The sequence below is a fragment of the Rhyacophila brunnea genome, unplaced genomic scaffold, assembly GCF_057557595.1.
Source record: "Rhyacophila brunnea isolate RB1 unplaced genomic scaffold, BYU_Rbru_1.0 scaffold_19, whole genome shotgun sequence".
NCBI lineage: Eukaryota > Metazoa > Arthropoda > Insecta > Trichoptera > Rhyacophilidae > Rhyacophila > Rhyacophila brunnea.
In genome coordinates this window covers 37,095,904-37,122,113 of record NW_028232848.1, presented here as the reverse complement: position 1 = coordinate 37,122,113, position 26,210 = coordinate 37,095,904, and the positions used below count along the sequence as shown (strand labels likewise).

At 33.0% G+C, this 26,210-nt stretch overlaps 1 protein-coding gene across 2 annotated transcripts in view; it reads right to left on the bottom strand.

The window, feature by feature from the left end:
* hwt (SH2 domain-containing adapter heavyweight) overlaps positions 1 to 26,210 on the bottom strand; it is a 295,091-nt gene that overhangs the window by 61,702 nt on the left and 207,179 nt on the right. For both annotated transcript variants that reach the window (XR_015070540.1, XM_085946001.1), the window contains exon 3: positions 4,484 to 4,664. The gene's annotated coding sequence lies outside the window, so the exon portion shown is untranslated. The remainder of the gene's footprint in view (positions 1 to 4,483; positions 4,665 to 26,210) is intronic.

Genomic DNA, 26,210 nt, shown 5'->3' with positions numbered 1-26,210 from the left:
TTGTCATTTAAATATATTTGTTTTCATTGCACTAAACTACAGTGTTTGGATAGTGTTTGTTAGCTTTAAAAAATCAATTAAACCCTACCTAAGTATCTAGTAGATAATAGTTAAAAATATTAGTTTATAAGAATATTTTTTATTGATTATGATTTGGTTTAGGCTGGGCTTAATGAATTTTAATAAACTATCCAACGCCATTTCTAATATGTATTCTTCATTCAACGAAAACAAATAAGTATGACTGAAAAAGTATGCACTATTGCTGAAGGATCATCCACATCATACTTAAACTATTATGGTTTGATTTAGGCAGGGTTTAATTGAATTTTAAAAACTAACCAGCACAATCTGCAAATTGTATTCATAGTTCAATGAAAACAAATAAGTATGATTAACAAAGTTTACTGATCACTATTTATGTCGAAACTTAATAGCCTACTTCTACCCTTCGCCACTGAGTCTGAATACAGAAAAACACAAAAACAGAAGAAATCATTTTTCATACCTTTGTATTTCTTATCAAAATGAAACTTGATAATAACTACGTTAACAGTCTACAGAATATTTAAGAAAGAAAATTATGAAGCATATCAATAACTCTTTCGAAGAAAAAATCAGCCCAGTCCGAAAATAGAACATTATTTATTCTACAAATTATATTTTCGAAAACCTCGCAAAGCATCGCGTAGGTAAGTGGCATGAAGAAAAAACATTAAGTTTGAAGCGAAAATTGGATTATGTTTTTTACTGCGGACCGCTTCTCCGATGGCCCACTCCCACGGAAAAACCTTTTCTGGTGACGTCAGCGCTTTTCTCAAAAGAAAATTTTCGCACAAAGCGAATAGTACTTGAAAAGAAACTATCTCCACTCTCATAGCACCGACATAATGTAGTATCTTCTATCTAGAATAGTCATTCAAAACCGTTGCATCACGACACACTGGTGTGTCTATAGGCAGTTGCTAGGTGGGCCATACTCGATAACATTTACTAAAATTATTTTTTACATTCGTGCAATTATTTACGCACGCATTAGCTCCTTCTGATATACGAAGAAAAAATAGCGTCTATGAATAAGCAGACTCACGATTACAGATCCTCACTCCACGGAGAGAGTTACCTTGTGAGGATGACAGAATTTGGTTGTCTCCCAAAATCCTATCAGGCTATCCGAACTGGTCGCCACTAAGGCCAATTATATTGCATTTAAAAATTTTGCGATATCTTATTGCGGACGTGAAGATCTTTTTCCATAATTTTGTTTATACGTATTGTTTTAGTTTTGTTTTTGTGATCTTATATCATTAAATTAATTTTAGTCTCAGTGCCTTTCTCGTCCATCGCATTTTTTATTGAATTACGTCTTTCATTAAACTCACTCAAAGCTCAGTAAACTTGAGAGCGTGGCGACTTGGGTATCTGCTCCTGACACATTCCTAGGCATAAAAAACTGCTGATGCTTCACATACGAACGTATGGCTTCGATTAAGACTGAGTGTGGTGCGAGGCGGATTGGTTTGGAGGCTCCATGTCTGTGTGGTTCATGGGCCCCACATCGTGAAGCGGGCCCCCAGGCTAGGATCTCTGGCGTCCCCCCCTACCTATCACTTACGAGAAAGGCAGTGCGTTTTCCAAATGGTGTACGCGGTAAAATTAATCTGCATATTTAGTGTTTATTATATATTTTAATACATCCACTCGAATTATGGAGATGTCGAGTATTGATGCACAATTAAAAATTGTATCGTACAATCATATAAGTTTAAATAATAACATTACTGAAGTAAAACAGCGTCGCAGGCAACTTTTTATACTTTTAAAGCAAATGTGTGATGTGTGCTTATCTCACTTATCTGGTTGACGCGCCTCGCTGGCCCCCAGGCTAGAGCCCTGCCACCCCCCCCCCCTTGTGGGGGCCATGGTGTGGTTCGTATAACCATTCAGAGTATAGGAAATGTACAAGATTGCTTTATTTCACACCTGCGATAGTTATAATGTCATAACGTAAAATACTCTTGTAAATACTTCATGGATGATGTGAAACGTGTAACATTAAAATAAAAGATAACTTTATGTCAGATTTATCTCTTTTTCTTTAAGTGCAGTTTCCTATGTGAAAGGTTAACAATCATAAAGGCAACTGCTAATCAGAACAATAGGGTTGTTCTCTTGAAAATATGTACAAGTTTCTTCCACTACAATATTCGTTATCTGCCTGTACCTCTTTTTGGAGTGTCCGACCATATGGTCGTAAGTTGTTTTATAGGAGGTAGAGTATTTCCCCACGCGTTACATGTCAATCGTTTTTTATTCTTTATGATATGTACCTAATAGCTATATCTGTCATTTCTTAACTTGTATTTAATAGAATTTTAGGGATAATTCAACCATTAATTTAGTGTAAATAAAATAACGTAATGTGGTTGCGCTGATACACTGGGAAGACGGGCAGACGATGACAGTATTTCATTTCATACATTGGCCAACCGGCAGTTACCTTTTGACGTTATTGATTAAAATATAAATATATTATATATTTTAAGATGCTTAATATGCAACTGTGTTGCAATATCAGACATTATTTATGTCATATATTTCTATTAGAAAAAAGGTTAAGTAACCCTGAAATATAATATGTTCTACCGGTCAATCCCAGAGTGATATCAGATTTTTTTATTTACTACGTGGTTATTATAGACTTTGTGGAGTCATGCTCATAAATCAATACTTTTATATATTTATTTTTATGTAACAACACAATTGCGTATTTTTTTATTTGTAAGTATATATTATATATATAATATTTTTTTATAGCCATCAATATGAAACGATGTATTAGTATACTATTGGATTATTACATTGTTTATAACGAAAGATAGGTTCGATTATTTTATATCCATTTTCATTTTAGTGTCTCGCCATGATGGTAATGGTAACCAATTTTTAATGTCCTAAAGCCCAATTCATGAATTTTCATGAATTACTATAAAGTATTTAAGTAGCCGTGTATCGACTGTTTAACGAATGTGGTGCAAGGAAGAATAAGTGCATTACACTAGTGACCGGTGAAATATGTCACTCACTATTATGCGAGTATTCACACAAATAACACCCGAAAACTCTTTGAAATATTTATAATATCGATTATATATATAAAAACGAACGACTAGCAATGTAAAATACATCTTATGGAGCTTTATATTTAATTTCGTACACACACATCTGAGTACGGTTCGTAATTATATTAATCCAGTATATATTACGGTTACATGTAAGTTTTACGTATGCAGTTCATCGTGGAACACTTATTCGTGCGCCGCAGTACGTGAAACATGAGTTTGTATAACATTTTAACAAATAACGAGTTCTTCGTTGAACATTTCACAGTGGAATACATTTGTAAGTGTCTTACAAAATGCGGAAATAGTTTGCAAATAGTACTGTTCCAATTAGATTAACCCTAACCTAACCTAATAAAGACATCTCCACATGTTGTAGCATACATACAAATATACTCCACGGTGAAATGTTCAACGAAGAACTCGTCATTTGATTAAATGTTACACGAACTCACGTTTCACGTACTGCGGCGCACGAATAAGTGTCCTGCGGTGAACTGTTTACGTACAAATTTCCGGTTACGATATATTACTAGGTATACTGTATCCCATAATGGGTCAATTGATTCAGGTTATTCACTGATAAATCAACTGTATTTAAAGTCATTGAAATGAGTCGTTATTGAAGAGCTGATTATTTCAATCATATCGTATATTTATAATTATAATATTATTGAACTTGACAAAGAATTTTAGTTTATAGTGAATAGGTATTTTGATTGTCATATCACTATCAAAATTGTCACAATCTAATTAATTGTATACTAAAAACAATATTGTAAATTTTAATATAAGTATATCTATCTAATTGAGTGACACACTTTAATATGTATGTTTTGTTGTCAAAACAAAACAATAGAGCAATAATGATCGTCAGGATTTCCCCAATCATAACTAGATCAGTAGTGTCTGTTAATTGCCACAAAATGTTTTGTAATTAGAAGGACTCCATTTGTTTAAATTGGAAGGACAATGCATGGATCGTCACTCTTACATTGAGCCCATCACGCGACGCACTACTATCTCGCTGAAGTCTCTCAGTTCATTATTATAATCAATTTTGATAAAATCCACCTCACCAGTACATCATTACCCGCGATTATAACCGCACGCTGTTATCTTTGTTAAAGTATTATTGTATTCTTGTATCAATACATATACTCTCCCCTCGAAACCCACAAGCAACTACAACCTTTTATCTCCTCCATTTCATTAACCCCAAATCGACTTCCGAAAAACTGAGATCCATTAACTAAATACCTACTAAATGTTTGGTATAAATATATTACAAACAAACCCATCCTGTCCCACGACGATAAATAAATGTTCATGTACCATGATATACAAATTTTATAACTCACCGGTTGTATAAGGCTGCGAATATTCCCTCAATGGATTGTCATGGTCCGGAGCGGGTTCAGGAGGACTCGGGTGCGACTGGCAAAATGAGTCATCCAGAGACGAGCTCAGTCTGTTGGTGCAGGGCTGGTCGCGGGGTTCCCTACTGTCTCGAGGATCGCAGTATGCCTCCACCAATTCCACCTGTAACAGATTACATAATTTGATGATTACCAAATAGATTTTTAGACTAGTGCTTGAAAAAGCTACGTGTCAAGTTTGAAATTAAAACCATTATCTTCCATATAACACGTGGATTACTTTTTGCAATAGCAAGATATTGCATTAGTAAACAGGTAAACATTTTGAAAGGCAATCCATATTTTCTGCTACAGAACGTAGAAATTACATATTCACAGTGAAGGATAATTTAAAAAAATATATTAAATGCTTTTTTTGGCCACTTAGTCAGCTCACTGATTTAACCTGATTACATATATTGCATAGCTCTTCAATCTCTTGGGACCCGACGTATTTTTATAGATAAACTAGAAGTGGATTTTGACTTTAAAACTTAACTAAAAGGTAATGACTTAATTTGGTGTTCCGATATTTTGCTCGTAGTGTGAGATATATGTCAATATTCTTAAGGGGGGACATGCTCAGCGTAGGTCAAAATGGAGCTTTTGTTCTATTTTCAAAGCATGATCCTGGACATACCTTAAACGTTGTAGATAATCTCTTTATATAATTTTGAAGCGTTATTATCCTTTATATTTATTTTAAACATCTGATGACTGCATAAAGTATTTTTATTACATAAAATAGTATTCTTTTAAACCTCTCGCTCTATTCTATCTAAGAATACTATTTTATGTAATAAAAATACTGTATGCAGTCATCAAATGTTTAAAATAAATATAACGGATAATAAGGCTTCAAAATTATATTAATAGATTATCTACAACGTTTAAGGTATGTCCAGGATCATGCTTTGAAAATAGAAAAAAGCTCCATTTTTACCCACGCTGAGCACGGCCGCCCTTATATATTATGGTTTCGCTAAATAGACTGCTTCATCTACAAACTGGCCAACTCCATTTCGGCAAATTATTCAGGAAGGAGAAAAATCTTAATAATCTAACTATCGAGCAGAATTAAACAATTCCAAAAATACACTTGTAACAAATAAGCTACACTATGAATGAATACACTATTTTAGCTTCCCTTTTATAATATATAAAGATTTTTTTTTATAAAGAGCGGAGTTGTTCCATTTCCGATATTGGAAATTTGGCACCTACAGTTGGCTGTTTTGTGTGAATAACGATACCGCATTTATTTATAGGTTTTGAAGTTTGAAATTTTGTGTGAGCATAGAAAACATGCTTTATAACAAAATTTCATCATAATCTCATTTTTGGTCAAAAATGCAGTTGGCTGGTTTGCAGATTAGGCAGTCGAAATGGATGTATCTGCTACGTAAGTAATTTCAGTTGTTTTTTCTACTAATTCAATTCGTTCAAAGTCGTGTATGGTTATTTTGACCTCCAAGCTGTTATAAATATTACAAAATTAGTAAAAATATGTAATATTGTAAACGTATTTAAAGATAACGATAAAAATATGGATGTATTGTAAAGTCTATTAGGTATATTTGTTATTTTCGACCATGTCCAATCCTAGGGCCTCCACAGAGTGGACGTTTGTATCGACAGATTTTTCAGATTTTCAGAACAGACAAAGTCCATTACATACATACCATGACGAAAATACTTGTTTATTTTCAATTTTCAAACAACCTAATAAAAGCAAACATCACACAAACTCGCATATATATTAACAGGCCACGGGGCACTGAGAGTAAATCTAAAAATATTCAAACTAAGGGACGATGACTGTTGTCCATGTGATGGCAACACCTGTCAAACAGTGTATGTGACATATTATCGTTAATGACTGATCAATACTAGAAAAGCAGCGGTGGGTCCTCGGAGCTCTACACAGACAACATAATTACGATATCTACCTCCAAAAACCTTACAAAATACTAAACAACAACATAACACAAAAACACTACACAAAACACATAATTTTGGCCATTCTGGATTATAATATCAATGATACAGACTTCTAAACCTCATAATATAAAATATACTACTCGACTATTATTTTAATATCTTTCACCTAACCAAACAGTATAGGTATATAGTAAACAGTATATAGTATAGTTAAGGCTATACCTCAGCTAAGGCATGGTCTAAAAAGATCGTGACTAGGCGATGCACGGAATGCGGGTCGCGGGTGCAAATGACGGAAGCCGAACGAAATATAATTTATCATAAAATTTTAACATGCGTCCTTTTTATGTTAAGTTTATTAATATATTCATAATAATAATAGTATATTCATTGACATATTTTCTTTTTAAATACATACGTGAAGTTTTTTAGTCATCTTTACACGATTTAAGAATATTTTCATCCGACGCCATGACAAAACGAATCGACTTACAAACGCCTCGACTATCGCTCTCCGAATGACAACGCGGCCGTAATTACGTTCTACATACAGTTGAAAATTATTTGCCGTTTCACTTATGCACGCTCTTAACTATCTTTCAATCTTTTATAAATTCAAATATAATATAAAATTAACTTATTTCTACGCAATAACAGAACCACCTTGCACAAAAAGCAAAATTAATTAATTATAAATGGTAATATAATACCATTGTCATATTATTATCATACTGGACATTGGTAAGGGATATAATTAAATAACATACTCCCAATACATATATGGGTTACACTCGATTTTATCGGAGTTACTGATTGCCAAAGGACAATATTAGGGTAGGGTTAGTCAGTGCCACGCTCAATTACAAATTTCAAGCGATACAATCGGATTTGGTACTATGTTTACAATACAAAGTGATTCCCATGGACTACTGTGCATACAAATCATCAACTTTAATGAATCAACATTATCAGATTATTGCCTCTACAATCAAAGCAATGCTATATTTCATTAATAATGATTTGATTTATTGTATTTTCATGTTTCTGAAACTGCAGATGCTTTCATATGAAATGTTATGGACAATAAAAACAAGATTATTCTTCTCTCGGTAACGTCTTATACGAAATCGATGACATCTCATAAGCTCACTAACAATATATATGTGTCGCTGAGTTTCAAAACCCAATATAACACTTTTTTTTAAAAATAATTAAGATATATATATCTTTGGATTCGTTATTAAAATCTCTACTCTCTCAAATCTCGCCTCTTTCAAAATCCGCTACGATAAACTGTCATTTATGAAACATAATTAATGTGTCTATCAAATCCCGCTATAACACTACTAAAACATTCAAAAACCTTTTTAGTTCAAAAAGTTTTAATTGATTTTCTCAACATAATAAAAAATTGTAATAGCGGGTTTTGAAACTCAGCGACACATATGTCGATTAACGAGTCCAGTGAGAACCAAGCATAATCCATGACATACGAGTCGTTTTCAAATTAACACAGTCACTGCTGACTAGTTAATTACTACAACTCGGCTAGTGCTCAAGACACGCCTGTAATGTAGCAATTAGCATGATAATTAAATGTTGTGAATAGTGACACCAGACACCAACACAAGTTTTGTCATTGACAATGAATCAATCGAATGTGTGACCCATTATAAATATTTAGGTACATGGGTCAATGAGAAATGGGACCAGTCTCATGAAATAAAAACTAGAATTGAGATCGCAAGGAGCGCCTTTCTCAAAATGAGACGCCTCCTTAGCAATCGAGACCTTAACCTAGGTCTGAGACTGCGTATGGTACGTTGTTATGTTCTCTCAATTCTTTTCTATGGTATGGAAGTATGGACGCTAAACCAATAGATGTCACGGAGACTTGAAGCTTTCGAGATGTGGCTTTATAGACGCATCCTCAAAATTCCTTAGACTGACCGGGTGACAAATGTTGAAGTTCTCAATCGAATGGGGAAGGACCGAGAAGTTCTACGTAGTATCAAAACCAAGAAACTACAGTACCTCGGCCACATTATGAGAGGACAAAAGTACAGCATTCCCCAACTTGTCATTCAAGGAAAGATCAACGGTAAGCGTAGCAGAGGACGGCGCCGCATTTCGTGGCTTAAGAACCTCCGTGATTGGTACGAGTGCAGCTCCACTGAACTATTCCGGGTAGCAGACGACAAAGATAATATCGCCTTGATGGTGGCCGACCTCCACTAGGGGATGGCACAATAAGAAGAAGAAGTGAATGTACATGTATCTAATGGCAACACGCCGGCCGTGTTTTGAGCACTGACTGTGTTCATATTATTTAATTATTTATCTAAATGTTCACAGGCAGTCAGCGGTATAAGTTAGTGCTTACTCAGTGAGAAACGCTGACGGCGAAAATAAGATTGTTTATTAGATGAATTTTCTTAGCATACAAATTTCACACGAATCTAGTTACCATTTGAAAATAAGAACTTTTACCTCAGTGATATTTATTATGTTAAAATGCATATCTCACCGAAAATCATGGGATACTAAGTGTCAGCATTATTCAAACGTGAGGGGTTCAATAAATAGCCTATCACGATTGAATGAATGTCACTCAGTATCGCCGAGCCTCGGGCTAAATATTTCACTCGTTTTTTTTTCTATTGTATTATTGTATGTATGTATGTACATATTATGTAAACTGCACTTGTCAATAAAATGCCGCAAATAAATCTCGCAATCGCCATTGAACTACACACTACCAGTCTTCACCCATTACATCACATCATCATCCCCTCCACACACCTGTCACCACACTGTGGTGATAAGATTAAATTATATTAAATAAATACAAACACGTTATAAATTAATAATATGCATAATTTTGAAAACACTTCTGAGAAAATATATTATAACCAATAGACAAAATATTTTTGAAAAAAGTAAAACACCCCTCAGGAATCGAACCTGCATCTCTCGGGTACTCACTGAAGTGCTTTCCAAATGTTTTCAAAATTGTGTATGTTCAATAATTAGAATGTTGCATTCTTAAATCTTATGAATTATTCGTTGAATAAAAAAAATAGTGAATTACATATTAATCCTTTCCACGCGGACAGTACACCAGTTGTACACTAATTAATTGGCCATTCGATATAATTAGCATGTTATTTAAATGCGGTAATTAAATAGTAATTAAATGATTAAATGCTCCGCGTCGAACAAGTTTAATAAATAACGGATTATAAAAAAATACCTACTAATAAACTATTTTTTTTATTCAACGAATAATTCAAAAGTTTTAAAAATATAAAAGCTGACTGTCAAAATAACGCAATTTGTGAACCGCTTAAAAATGTAAGAACTAGAGTCTGTCTTCTATAAGCTGGCGTGCCGGTTTCTCCCCCGCTTCAGCATCCATCTCGTTCCCTCGCATTGAAAACTAGCAACAGTTGAACGCGATGTCACAATGCTTTTTGTGAGACGTGTACGCCAGTTTATAGAATACAGAATCTAACAGTTATTTAGCCTTAATTAGATGGATGGTAAAGTATATTGAGCGTACAATTTTTTGTTTTTTAGATTTTTCTGTGTTTACAATGTTTAAAGAAATACTGAATTTTAAACTCATTAATTATGAAAAGCGATGTATATTGTATAGAGAGAAAATCATTTTTCATTCGATTTACATAGAAAAAATTCAACCCCCTTCCGGTGCAAACAAAAAAAAAAGTATCAGGGTCGCATAGCATTGTAAAGTGGTCGAAGAGAGAACGAATAAAAAGCCGAAGCAATACAAAAGGGTTGCATACAATTACACGGTAACGAAGTCGTAGAAAATCTTGAGAGAAGGTAATTTGGTTAGGCGCGGAATTTATTTTCGTACGTGGCCGTGAGATTCTGGCAGGTCGCCTTGAATAGAAATGGCTGCTATCAGGGGATAATAATAGTGAACTGAAAATTTTCCTTTGTAAAATATAAATATAGCATGTTATTATTATAAAAAAGATTGATGGCCATTACTGTTTTGAGATACAGAATAATATAGGTTTCTACAGAGTGGTTACACGTAAATTGTACATAGAACATTTCATCATGGCACAGTTTGCCATGAGCTTTCTATCAGAAAGAGATGACTATAATATACTAGATGGCAGCTTATCAGATTTCCAAGTGCAGATGAATAAGGGACGCCTAACTAAAGTTGATCGCTATCTCTCTAGTCATCATAAAACAAAGGCTTTGCTATGCGAGTAGGGAATCCAATCCCGAGCCAAAATTCTGATCCCGGGATTTCGGGATTACAATTTGACAATCCCGGGATCCCGGGACTGGTCCCGGGATTGGCATTTTTTTCCATTGTTTATATAAAAATTTTATATTTACAAATAACACTGATAAAATCGACCAAAAATAAATCTAGTATAATTCATTCTTTTTAAGAAATTTATTGTTAATATTGTATATGTTCAATCTTGGAAATACACAAGTTTAATGGAGTAAATAATATTGTAATATAAATAATAATGTGAATTTAATATGAGATTGCTGTTTCTGATAGTAAAGACATAATGAATGGATTAGCGAGATTTAAAATAGTAAAGCAAATAATCATGGCGTACTTATGGCCTTTTCGCTTCATAAATCTAATTAGTCAGCCAAATATGAAATTGCCGTAAAACGTATGATATCATGGTGGAATTACTTTGTTAAAAGTGCGAAGCATTGTTTTTTCCAATCTTTCTCATTTTTAATAATTTATGTGAAAAAATAAAATGAATCGGCTACCTACACATGGGTATAAATCAAACTTCATTCAAACTCAGTTTATTTCTAATGTAGTTATTTTTTATTAAAAGTATTATTTCCGTTATATTTTCGCTTTTATTTTATTTTCCATACAAATTGATAAAAAAAAATCAATCCCGAAATCCCGGGATTATGTTTATCAATCCCGGGATTCATAGGTATCGAAAATAGCTCGGGATCCCGGGATTGGAATCCCTATATGCGAGTATATTATTTCGCGCTTTGGAGACTTAATCAAACAATAGTTATCCCTTTAAACGTGGATGTTTACATCATCAGTAACGTAGCCATATACGATCTAGTAACACGTAAATTGTACATAAAACATTTTACCGTGGCACAGTTTGCCATGAGCTTCATCATCATCGTCAGCCTGAATCTATCCACTGCTGGATGAAGGCCTCTTCAAGCTGCTTCCACTTTTCTCGGTCCTGTGCATTGCGTTGCCACGTACTTCCGCAGAACTTTATCATTTCATTGATCCAGTGGCCTCTAGATCTATCTTGCGGACGTTTTTTACTTCTTGGATACCACTGGATGACTAGATTTGTCCAACGATTGTCTCTTCTTCGAGCTATGTGGCAAGCCCATCTCCATTCAAGGCTTTTAATAAACTCTATTACATCGCAAACCCTTATCTGCTTCCTTATCCACTCATTCCTCTTTTTGTCCTTTCGCGTTATGCCCAGCATGCACCTCTCCATATCACGTTGTGCTACTCTAAGTTTCTGGATCTCTTTTTTACTTAGGGTCCATGTTTCACACGCATATGTGATCACGGGAAGCAGTTCGAAGCGAGGTCTTTACTATACGGCCGTATATTTCCGATACAACATTTCACGGTGAAGTTTAATACGGTGAACTGCATACGTACAAGTTTCCGGACACGCTACAGAGTTGGGTTGACGTAACTGGCTTCGTTTTATGAGAGATTTTGGTATGTAAAAAAAAAATAACATGCGTATTTCATCCAGCTACAGGATTAAAATACATGCCCCACGTATGAATAGGCAGGTGTCATATCTACGTCTGGTTTGCATTCACATTACTATAATAATTAATACACAACATTATGTAAAAAAAAAAGATAATACCTACTCTATTCTTAACAGATTATGTTTCTCAAATTCACTTAGGTGTATTGTAACCATATATATACCCATAGGAAACTTTTGAACTGACGACAAATACTAGGAGTTATGATCTCTTTACGAAGTGAATGAGTGGTAAATTATAACACGTCTTATTGTTTTTTACACGTGGTAGGATCTCATCAAATTATATTAATTTATTTGAATACACAGTAGGTAAAAAATAATTCAACAGAAATTAAACAATATATATATATATATATATATAATATAGACTGAGGGTTCGGGGTTTTCATTTAATTGTTCCTAACATTTATTATGTTAATCTTACTTTTAACAATTTATTTTTAGAAGTCAAGTTAACAAAATATAGTGCAAAGCCTAATAAATCTTTCATACAAGCAAAAAAGGTTAAGCATTATTCGCCTGGACGGGCGGGCACTTTTTTTCAGACGGTGAGGGCAGAAAATTACAAATTCATAAAATCAACAAGGCCATATTTAGATCAATATAAATATTATCACAATGCACCGCCTTACTGTAATATTTAGCACTTTTTTCGGATGGTGAGAATGGTGACAAATTACAAATTCATATAATTATTATAAGTTTTATTTAGACAAATTTAATTCACAATACACCAATTTACAAGTCCTGTCGATAGATTATGGTGGTGAAATCACAAAGTTTTAACATTTGGATTTAAACAATAACTTTCTCTCCCCAAAGAGGATAACATTTTTTATCGATTTTTTTATAGAATTATTGAAATGGATCTCAGCAACTTGCTCAACCATACTCTGACTCATACACAAATTGAAAAACAGTATATTATTATGTACTTTCAAGATCCAGGATTCGAACCTGGTACCCACGACGTTATATTTCGACGCTTAAGCCGCGCGGCCATCGTGGGTGAAAATTATAAGTAGGTATATCGTTAGAATAAAAAAAAATCGGTGTGTGTGTACGTATGTACGCGCGTTAGAAGTTATACTTTTTTGGCGTAACAAAAGAAAAACAAAACTTGTGATAAACTAGATTCTTTGACTAGCTCTTAATTATCTTGTTAAATTACACACTCAAGAAAAAGGACCGCTTATTGGAACGCCGTTGGTTTATTTCTATACACTTTTACTTATATTACTAAATTATATAATGATTTCTTGTTGTTTTTATTTTTAACGTTTGACTCTGACGTTTAATCGTTTGTTTACGTAAGGAATTGCAAATGGCCGACAATAATAAAAATTAGCTGCCTAGGCAACGGAACAATTCTAAACTATAATATTATACTGTATAATTATCACGATTGCAGTATCATACTTTGGCGTAAAGGTAGTGCGTTCGGCTGATAACCGAACAATCGGTGTTTCGAATCCAATTGAGTACGTTTTTTTTCGTGTGAAAAAATTAATTATGTGTTACATGTCACACGCCAAAAATACACTCTGATCTGATTTCCCAAACGCGCCAAAAGAAGTATAACTTCAAAAATATCTTTCTTTGACATACTTTGATATACGTACAAATACTTTCAATACATTGTACCTACTTAACTAACTATTGACATGATTCGTCACCAAGTGCCTAGTCGTAGCACTTCACTGTATTCCTTCCCTAAAAAAGTACATATTATAAAATGTATAAAATAATCAAAAAAAAAAATACAGGCAAATCACGAACTGGGTCAAAGTATTTTTTAATCGATATTTGTCCAACTTACGCATATTAGAATAGAACATATTATTATTCAAAAATTATCAAAACAATATCCTACATTATTTTACTCTGCAAGTAGTATTTAAACCCTTTTGTTAGTGGGTGAAAATAGTGATCGTATCAGTCGAAATGAAACCATTCCCAGTAAACTGTTTGCAGATCATTCTTGTGATGATTCTATTACAGATCTCTTTCTCGCAGCCATGAATTAAATTAATCCGCGGATAAGTGATCCGGTTTCATCCCTATTTTAGAGGACGGGTGCAAAAAGGGTTGAATTTCCTATCTGATGCCATTAAATGAATTTGTAATGAAAATTTATTTGTATGTGAATATTCAATGGCTCCTTTTATGTGTTGCATTTAAGATGGTTCGTATTTAAGCTTAATCTCGTAGCGCTGTACGTTAGCGACAAGGTGAACCCGGGTTTGAGTTCAGAAGTAAAATATAATTCACATTTAAATTTTAAAATACTAAAATATTATAGGTATTGAATATACATAGCTTAGAATAGTGGTTCTCACGTGAAATTTAACTGTGGCCGTACAATTGACATTTACAGTTCTATAGAAACGTCTGGTGGTTGCACCAAATTTCACTTTTGTTGTGATTGAAAAAATTAAAGCTAAATTTTATTTACTAAAAAAATGGATCAATTTATTTATAGACAAGTCCATTTAATAAAAGACATTTGAATATTTTAGTACATATCTATTTAACATATATAATTTTGAAAAACACTTTCTGAGAGAGTATATTATAACCAATAGAAAAAATATTTTTTTGAAAAAAGTAAGTCACCCCGACGGGGAATCGAACCCCGTATCTCCCGGGTTTATGCCCCATCCATCGCATTTAACCAATATGCTACGGCGTGACATACTAATGGCGAAAATTTTAACTATTGGTCAATTTTAATACCTACTCATCAACGTTCTTCCAAATCAAGCTACTTCTTGATTTGGAAGACACAGAGGAAAACACTTTCTGAGAGAGTTTTTCTATTGGTTATAATATCGTCGGTGTTTTGTAAAAGGGCGAATCAACCATTTTGGCGAAATCGAGATTATAATGAAAATACAATATGTACCTTACTAGCTTTGTTGTGTAAAAACGGCGAATTTTTATCTTCACAGGAAAGTACTTAAAAACGATAATCGACTAAAATTAAATTAATTAAAATTACGAAATAAAAAGCAAATGTGACATATTAGGCCTTTTAAAATATTATATAATAATACCTATTATAATGACAGTATTCTTTCTAAGCTTTATTATAAACTTGTTAAATATTTATAATCATCTACAGGTAAAAAACAAATAAATGTCTAAAGTTTAAAACCCTCCTCCTGTAAAGTAGCATTTTGGTTAATTTGCCCTTTTTACAAAACACCGACGATATACTCTCTCAGAAAGTGTTTTTCAAAATTATATATGTTCAATAATCAGAATGATATATTCTTAAATCTTGTGAATTATTCGTTGAATAAAAGAAATAGTTAATTACATATCTATTTATTTAAAAATAATAAAAATGGAAATTTCTCAATACTCCTTTTTTCAATGCGAGCCGCATGGCTGCTTCTGAGTTTACATCTGTCAACTGGCTTAGATATTTTTTTATGAAGTGTCAAGTACACTGAATGATCTTTCACAATATACAGTAGTAGGAAAAATCGACAATATTAATAAAGCAATTGTTGCCAATTCTTTGAATTGACTTTATTCTCAGAAACGGACTATTACACATTATGGATCATTTGATCATGGAAAGAAATTTAACACAAGTCATGTGTATTCAACCAATTTCATAAATAAATTTATCTCTATAAAATATTCAAAGTTATGTATAATTTAATTGCATAATTTTAGATAATTAACAGATAGATGAGCATTTCTAACTATTATCTATTATGGCTTGGTTTTCGCAGGGTTTAATTAAATTATAAAAACTAACCAACACCACCTGTAAATTGTAGTCTTATTTCAATGAAAATAAATACGTATGACTGACAAAGTTTAGTGTGCACTATTTATGGCGGATCTTAATAGTCTACTTCCGCCCTTCATCACTGTTAAAATATTATAGTGTGTTTTATTTTCTTAATACTATGTATTTCCACCAAGAATTGACATATAAAACCATTAAATGAAATATAAAACGGTATATTTTCTGACTTTCAAGATTGTCACCGTATTATAGCATTACGTATATTACTACTAAAAAAAGAAAACTTTTACAGTAAGACCTTTTTATCTCGAGTCCAGTTTTATATGATAATGAAGAGATATGACCAGTAAATCAATGCTGCATTTAATAATACCCTGACAGTTTTTCACATAGAGCTTTACGATATGACATAATACATATTTACGATGTTACTAAGTTTCAGTAGCTACGAAGCTATAAAAAAGCGATTTTATGGGCCAGCAATTATGTGACTAGTGCCTGATCTCAATTATATTTGAAGGAATTAAGTAACTACGTGAAAATGAAATCACTTCAAATTAGAAAGAAAATCATACAATTCGCTCCAAAATTCAAATTAAAATTTCTTTATTTACATATACTTAGTGAACATGACATGAAAAACAATTAAATAGTATTAAAACAGTGAAAGTACCTATGCCGAATGAGCTAAGTAGACCCTACTATTTTAAGAATTTATAAAACAACGTCCACCAAAATTCATTTTGGCATCCAGGTTAGCGAAACTTTTTATGCACGCGTGCCAAAATTTCCCAAAGATTATTTTTTGACTGTCTGACGTGCCGATCAGTTTTCATGGGGGGAAAAATGGTTTTTAAGAATGCTATTAAAAAAATTAAAAATTACAATTGAGTTCTTGAGATTCTATCTTTCACCGTGTTTCTAGCCGAAGGCATATCTTTTATTCTTTGAATATTTTTTAACTTATTTTCAAATTTATCAAAGTCATCGTGGTCATACATTTCGGTCCACCAGTTTTGAAACTGTCAGCCAGATTTACTACTACTAGCTCCACCAAGTTTTTTTTTCCTTATTTGTACTATACCCACGACGGCCGCGCGGCTTAAGCCTTGGCCTATTGCGTCGTGGGTCTCAGGTTCGAATCCTGGGTCTGGCAAGTATACATATTGTTTTTCAATTCGTGTATGAGTCAGAGTATGGACCTAATAGGTTGAGCAAGTGGCTGACATCCATTTCTCGTAAAAACAAAATCTGTCAATACAAACCAGCACTCTGTGGAGGCCCATAATATGATCCTATTAGGATCGGATATGGTCAAAGACGTGACTCCTATTTGTAGATTTTTAGCCCATAAAGAGGAATGTGTCAAAAAATTGCTAAAAAAAGTGCCTTAATAGCCATGTCTTCATTTTGAACCGCAGGATAACATATTGGTTTGATCTTTGCTCTGAAATAACTTCAATCATATTATTTCAAAGGCATCAATAATTGTTATTTTGCGTTCTCTTCCTGTCAAGGTCCATATTCTACAAATATATGCTAATATATATATATATATCTTATACAATACGAAACAAGATATTAAAATATATCCACCGGTAAAGGGGAAATTTAGTTCACCAAATATAATAAACAGGAAGCTAGTTTCCATTCAAAACTATCCCTTACAAATACGTTTCAATTACATATATCGTATCAATGTAGTCTGAAAGTTTCTTCATATAAGCTATAAGCAAATGACAGTCGGTATAACCATTAGTCATTTCCATTATCTTGCCTCCCTTAGGCGTTATGTTCCCCTGGTAAAATATAGCTGCGGGTGCAGTGTTGAACTATGAACTTTCATGAAATTTAGAGACTTATATAATATATATTTAACTTTTTTTATCACGTTGAATATATCAATTTTGGTTATTACGGCGACATCTATTATTGCACATTGGTGCGAATCCAGTGGTTACAGGTTCAAGTACCATCGGGCGTCGTGTTTTTTCAAATAATATTTTTTAGTAAGTATATATCATAGGTGTTTTAAAATAATGTATATTCAATATAAATAATGCTACATTCTCAAATCTTGTGAATTATTCGTTGAATAAAAGAAATGTTTTATTATATTATATGGGTGTCGGTTAGCAATTAGACAATTAGGCAATATTTAATGGTACTTTAATTTAAAAAAAAACCCAAAACCGATAGTCAACGTTAACGCAGTTTGATAAGCATTTTAAGTAGGAACTATTAGTTTAATTCATCGTAATTGAGTAGGTTAACCGTAGCCGAATTGGCAAAGCATATAATCTAGTGGTTACAAGTTCAAGTCCCGTGACGTGTCGTATTTTTTTCAAAAAAGATTTTTTCTATTAGGTATAATTATCTGAGGTGTTTTCAGATTAGGTTATATTTATTATATGTAACATAGTTGGTAATCGTCAGAATTTAATACTTGGCGTAACTCAGCTAATACCAAACCAACTTTAATATCTAAGTATCAATTTTATGCACGGACTTATGTTAATAATAACCAAACATATATTTTATCTAGTAGGCAAAAAATATCAAAGTAGTGACTCTTTCCTACAAAATAATAAACAATGATATCTATGATTCAACAACACCTATAAATTAAATTAGGTATATTATGTCGAAAAACGAACCTTGTTCGATATTCAAATATAATCAAATGGGGTTTGAAATACATTCTTATATCGTCAGTGAGGTTTTGAAAAATCTTGAATTTAGTATGGAGTTATAATTAATGTTTCATTAAATTTCAACATATAAATTAATTTTCATCTATCTACTTTGTATGTTATGTTGAAATGGAAGGTATGTGAAGAAACTAGAGAACCTGTTCATTCTAGTACACGCCATTTATACCTACGCATGGTCAAAATAAGTTCTGCTGGTTACAAGAGAAGGTAACAGCGTTATCGCTCAGAAGAAATTTGAAGGACGTTCTTAGTCCTTTGCTTATTATGCGCCCGAAAGAATGCGAATACATGCCTAGTGTTGGAAGGAAGGACACTCCACCCTTACAAATAATCAATTATATTTCAGAATGTTTGGCCTAAAACATCCCTTATCTGGCACTGCATGCAACCCTCTCTTTGAACCCTTTGTCGCGTCTTAAAGCAGCTTTTAGCAAGAGGCCGCGTCACACTTCTTTGTTCCTGTCACCTTAATTTACTTCCCACACCCTCCTTGCAATGCCAATTTCCCCTCTAAGGTCCGCTCGTGAGTGTTCGTTGATTTACGACGTCATTCGTCGACTGTTAAAAATTTACATACCGGTTGTAACAAAGCATATACATCCATACAATCAATTGCATTGTTTTATAAATCACTTATACATATGAGGTTATTTTTTACGATGTACGAAACTAAAAAGTACATAATATATAATGGGATACCAACCACAGAATGGAGATTGTATTAACAGAATTTTTGTTTTTACGAGAAATGAATGTTAACCACTTGCTCAACATACTTTGTATCACATATTGAAAAACAATACGTAAATTTGCCATGAAATTATAAGCCTGACGTGAAACCGCTCGGCTGTCATACAAACTCGGGGGGTTTCTTTGTTTTTTTTGTGTAAAAAACTGGCATTTCAGTCAAATTTAAATTATCTTTAACTATTTTTATAGGAAAATCATAGGTTTCACCTTCAAGAATATTCAACATACTTGGGTTTAATTTACTAATATAGAATTCTATTAGTATTGCTAACAGTATTAACTATCCTGTAAAACATAAAAAAGAGCCCTAGAAACTTAGTGAAATACAACGGGAAATGGACAACTGGGCGCCAGGACAATTGGGCGTCACACTGTCGAAAGAAATAAATAGACGTTCGTTACGATTTTGTACAGAAAGTAGATGAGGTATTTTAATCAGTTTCTATCTACTACTTAATAGTTGTAATTCATTTTGCTCTTAACATAATATTTTTTATTGCGAATTGAGAATTATCATGCCTGAAGCTTTATATAAAAATAAAAGAACTCTTTTTTCGTTGGAACTTAAACATATACACAATTTATTAAATCATTATTTAAGTATGCATATTTAAATTGTTACCAAGTATTAAATATTAATATAATAATTTAAATATAAATAATACTATTAAATATATATTTTAAAGGTAGCTATAATTATTCATTAACGTCTACTTATTTTCGAATTACATTCTATTGCGTGGCGCTCAGTCGACCCGGCGCCGAATCGTCCTCAATACAACATGGTATAAATAGGTGACAAAAGTTAAGACGTTAGGACAAAAATGCAATAATTCTATAAGAAAACACGGAAGGGTATTCGATATAACTAGATACTGCTAATCCTCAATGGAAATGTGAAGGATCCATAAAAGACAATCACTGGATAAATTTAGTCACCCACTGGTTACCCAATAGGTAGAAAACGTCTGATATAGGCTTAGTAGCCGCTGAATCAACAAAATAGTTTAGTCCTGTAAAAGTAAGTACATGGAAATACATCATACATGGTATGCAATAAAGCGTCAATTACATTGAGCTACTTTACGAGCTGTTTGTTGGCGAATTTACTAACTGCCTGTAAAGTCACCCAGTGTAATCATCGAACAAGCTAACAAGCAGATTGTAAACACTCTACCGAGAAAAGTTGACAGCCGGCCAACTTTACACGCTACACGCTGGCGTGTGGGCCTGATGCGTCTGCGCAGTAGAGCGCAGTAGCAACCTCCCGGTAAAAAAACGAACTACGTTCTGTCAAAATAGTCGCTGGCTTGTGGCTTCTCAGCGAATGGAAAGTTTTGTGTGTCATCATCATAATTGCAGTAGCTGAATCGCCCGCTATTAAATTCGCCAACAAACAGCTCGTAAAGTAGCTCAATGTAATTGACGCTTCAATGGCGATAATGATTATAATAATCGAATGCTTGGTATATTACAATAATTGCAGAGCTCTTTATCTGACAAAATAACAATAAAAACAAGCATCAAATATCATTGAAAATACCAGGCTAACAGAATGAAAGAGGAGGTAGTGAATGCACTGTTAGGGAGGGAATATTTATGACGCCAAACAGTGGGCGGTGGAACGAAATGAAATAGATAGTAATGGCCTCGAATGACCATAAAAGATGCCAGAGATGCGCTTCTGTCCCCCTAGTGAGATTTAAGACAGATAGGCGTTCGCAAGCAAGCCTGTATGCCTAATAATAACCAACTCACTGTGCATGTATAGACTCCTAATAGATAGTCCCGATCATCTAACTACTAAATAGTACTGTGAGTAAATTCTAAATAAATATTAATATAACTTTTGCTAAATCAGCTTTCTTTTGAAATTTAATTGGCCAACATAAATTGCCTGTTTCACCGTAAGTATTGTTTTCGCGATTTTAAACAATATGCTGTTGCGATAGGCTGTTAAGATCCGCTATAAATAGTGCACATTAAACATTGTCAGTCAGACGTATTTGTTTTCATTGAAATAATACTACAATTTACAAATGGTTTGGTTAGTTTTTAAAATTCAATTGAACCCTGCGAAAACCAAGCCACAATAGATAATAGTAAAAAAAATACTCGTTTATGTATAAAATATCTAAAATTATGCAATTAAATTATCTACATAACATTTAATATTTTATAGATAGAATAATATTTTGTATCTATTATAGTTTGAATTCTAATGGATTCACTGACACGTCAGTGTGTGTTTACCTTTGTTGAGTGTACACGGCGCCTGAAGATGCCAAAAGGCGAAACCCGGGTCGCAAAAAACAACTTAAATGGAATAGTACAGAGCTTGAATCCATTAGAATTTAAATTCAAATTCCATCAAGTGCCTTCAGTCGATAGTATTAATATTATAGTTTGGTTTAGACAGGGCTTAATGAATTTAAAAAAATAACCGATAATATGTGTAATATGTATTTTTAATCCAACGACAACAAATAAGTATGAATGAAAACGTCAGCACAATTTTGGCGTATCGCTCAAAATATACCAAACCTATTATGGCTTAGTTTAGGCAGGGTTTTATTGATTTTTAAAAACTAACCAATACCATCTGTAAATTGTAGTCTTAGTTCAATAAAACAAATACGTATGACTAAGGAAGTTTAATGTGCACTATTTACGGCGGATCTTAACAGCCTATCTCCACCCTTCGCTACTGTGCGGTATACAGTATAGTTATGAAGTAATGGTTTTCTGCCAAGTTATGCTGGATGGTAGAATGTCTAATTCCGACACTACTATCGACATTTTTCAGTTTGCGTAAGTAAAATATAAAATTAATCTTTTTTGACGAACTTTTACAGAGTTATAAAAATAAACTTTTTGTTAGAAAGATGCTCAAAAGCGATACTCAATAGATGGAAAAAATTTCCGTTCAGTCTGACAAGACTTTAGACTATTTATATTTCGACTTTATCAAGTTTTCAAATATAATATCAAGTACGAAAGTTGGTAAGCTTTCATCAAACACTGATACGATATTTAAATTGTCCGCAGTGAAGCTTATAATGATTGACAAGAGATTATTGAAGAAAATACTTAGAGCAAGAAAAACATAGAATAATAATTAGTCTTTACAAGAACTTTTCCATTAAGATCGGTTTTGGGAAACCGGCCAAAGTTTTCTTAGACTCGTAGGTTAAATTAATTAAATAACCACTTATACTCCAATTCGGAATATACTAATTACATACAGTCTTAGAGAATAACTTAGAAACTATTTGTCAGTGCTCGAAATGGAGCGGAACGCACAATCGATAAAATTATAGCTCCGTCTCGTGGAATAAATAATTTGACCGTCTGAGCTGGATAGGCCATATAATAGAAAATCTAACTCACTTATTTTTATGAAAAAAAAACCACATACACTTTGATAACTTTACTATGTAAAAATCTTAAGAAAACTGTCGAGCGCTCCAGTTCGTAATTTTTTCCATTTCGAGCGCTATTTGTTCAACCCATTGGATTTATACATTGCGTCCAAACACGAGATTCAAATCAACTTCCCATATAACTGGAGGAGAGCGTTAATAAAAAAATTCGGTACTGTTCGGTTATGAGGAATACAGCGGAAAACACATTTTTAAAATAGCCGATATACTGGATTATTTGTCAGGTTAACCTAACCAAACCTAACCTAACCTACCCTAACCCAACCTAACCTAACCTAAACTAACACAAACTAACAATTAATCCAGTATATCGGGTATTTTCAAAATGTGTTTTCCGCTGTATTCCTCATAACCGAACAGTACCAAAAATTCTCCACGGTAGGCGCATTTATCTTGAGCATATCTCTCTTCAAGAAAGATTACCTATATGATTTTTCATTTTAGATTATAAATGTCGATAAACGCTCACTATGGCCTTGCGGCTTAAGCGTCGGCCTATAACGTCGTCATTCACAGGTTATAATCCTGGATCTGGAAAGTACACATATATTTTTTCAATTTGTATATGATCTAATAGCTAACATCCATTTCTCGTAAAAACAACATTTGTTAATAAAACCTCTACTCTGGGGAGACCCATATAATATTATTAAGATCGGACATGGTTAAAAAAATCGTGATTGCATTGAAACGATTTAATTATATTACATTACATTATGAGAGGACAAAATGACAGCATCCCCTTACTTATCAACCAAGAAAAGATCAACGGTGAAACCAAATTGTTTAGCGTGATAGAGTAAACATTGCCCTAATAATGATCGAACTCCATTAGGGAGAATGGCATTATATGAAAAATAATAAGTTATATTCCTACAGCGATACTGGTATAGCATCGCCCGCGTACTTGAAGATTCAGAGAGCGTCTTTCACTTGGTTGAACTATTATGCAATTGACCCTATCTTCTGCTTCGACCCTCGATGTTACCGCTGACGAGACTTTCAGTGCCCGAAAACTCTTCAGAGACCCATTTAGAGAGCTGGTTCTTTGATGTTTGTTTATTTCAGAACGGATTCAATGCATCGATAAAATCTTGAAGATAAGTGTTTATATTATGCTGTTTTTCTATAGTCACATTACTTTCTTTTAATCTCATCAAATAAACATTGCGTTAGAATTCGATTTCTAGAGTTTAATATACTTATAATTTCTTGTTTTATAAAATAATGATAAAGTCAGAAATAAATCCTTTAAGCAGTGATCCTTCAACTGCAGTTCGATGTAAGAGTTAGAATAAATGTTATATTCATCCTGCAAATCCTTTAGAGTCGAACTCACTTAAGAATTCAGAGTTGACACGAAGTCGCAAAGCTAGTCCTGGGAGATTCCGTGCAAAGCAACCAGACGAAAAACTTTTCCGACAAGTTTGTTTTTCTTTAAGTTGTCATGACATCGTACCAAGATCTAAACTAGTTATGGTTTCTGCATACCTACAAGAAACTTAACACTTAAAACTTCTTTGAATTGATCACTCTGACGAAATATATAATATCGATAATTAATGTTCTAATGAATTTAAGTTTTTTACTATTCCATTTGAGCCGTTTGTTGTGGCCCGGGTTTCGCCTTACGGGATCTTCAGGCACTATGAGCAGTCACTAATGGCAAATGCACACTGACTACGAATGTAGGATAAAGTTAGTATTTATTGTGGAAATTTCAAATTTAGGTTTTAATATTATATAAAAGTGCAATCATATATAGACATATGTCTGACACAAATGAATTGGTAAATGCGTTAATAAGGCTTAGCTTTCCTACTTCACACGCATTTTTGTTAGATTCTTAGATTTATGCTGGTCAAAAAAATGAATAAAAATATATAATAAATATTAATTGAACTGGCATTTACGTGTTAGAACTCCGTTTTAATGGTTTTGAAAAATAAGTATTTTTAATAACTTTGTTTCAAAACGAAAAATGTATTTTTTTTTGTGAAAATACTACATTTAAAAACTTCTGAGGGCATCCGAGTTGTTCTTATGAACTAATAATATCATCACATTCCTGCAGGTAGGTCCAATAACTTTATTATAATTGCATATTATGTAATTATATTGCATTTGAATTTCTTTAAAGCAGCTTGTTTATCTTGCCCACTCCATATGCAATTTTGTTAGATAAGCAGTAGTTATTAGATTTAACTGAACACAGAAAAAAATGAATGAAACCTTATCATAAGTAGACAGAGAAAATACATTTAAAAATTTCTCATGGCACCCAAGTTGTTTCGATAGGTTTTAAAACGCCTAGCAATCATTAAACAAAAATAAATTTTACAAATGATTCTTTTTGACATTAGAGAATAAATTGTTATATTATAAATATATTTATGTACCTATTCGTTTTTTAAATCTTCTACAAAATGAATGAATAGTATGCAAGTGACAGTATTTTCTACTTTCTTTTGTCTATTTTTAAATCTTATGAAAATAATGTTTTTTGAATTTGGAATGGTTACATAATATGAAGATAACTATATCGGAAAATATCCCTTACAAATTGTGCATATTATGAAATACTTCATAATAATGTTTTTTTCATATTTTGAAGTAGGATCTATTTATAAACCTAGTCGAATGAATGAATGAATGCCAATTTGATTGTATATTCAAACGAAAACCGTTGTCTATGAAAGGGTACTATATTATAAATGAATAATATAATTAAAATTAAACAGACCATAATATGGTGGGGAGATTAACAAAAGCCACCTTCAATCAACTGCAGAACTGCAGCGTACCGGTTGTTAAGAAAATGATTTGCATTTTATAAGAGAGCTTCATTTTTTTGCAATCTCAAAAAGGAATGCAGCGGCTCTTCTTGGAGATATTAAAAAAGTAAATTGGAATTTAATTGTTTCAGCGGGGAGCTTTCATGAGGGTTCAACTCTTTGTTTGGTTTTTATTGTGCTTTTTATCGAGGCATTCAGGTAATTATTTTTTGTAAAGCCGTAACAACAGAACTTTAAGTTCGTAATATTTTTTTGAGTTTATAATAGGACTTAATTAAAAAGATAAGAAAAAATTGTAAGTTATCGAGACGTCGAGCGTAAAATTGATTAAACGTATCCTTGTCTTATATTAAGATTCATATGATGTCGATTTCGCCATATAAGCAACACACTCAGATACTCAGACACTTGACCAGCACTCAGTGCGTTTATTGCCGTCTGAGTAACAATCACTATC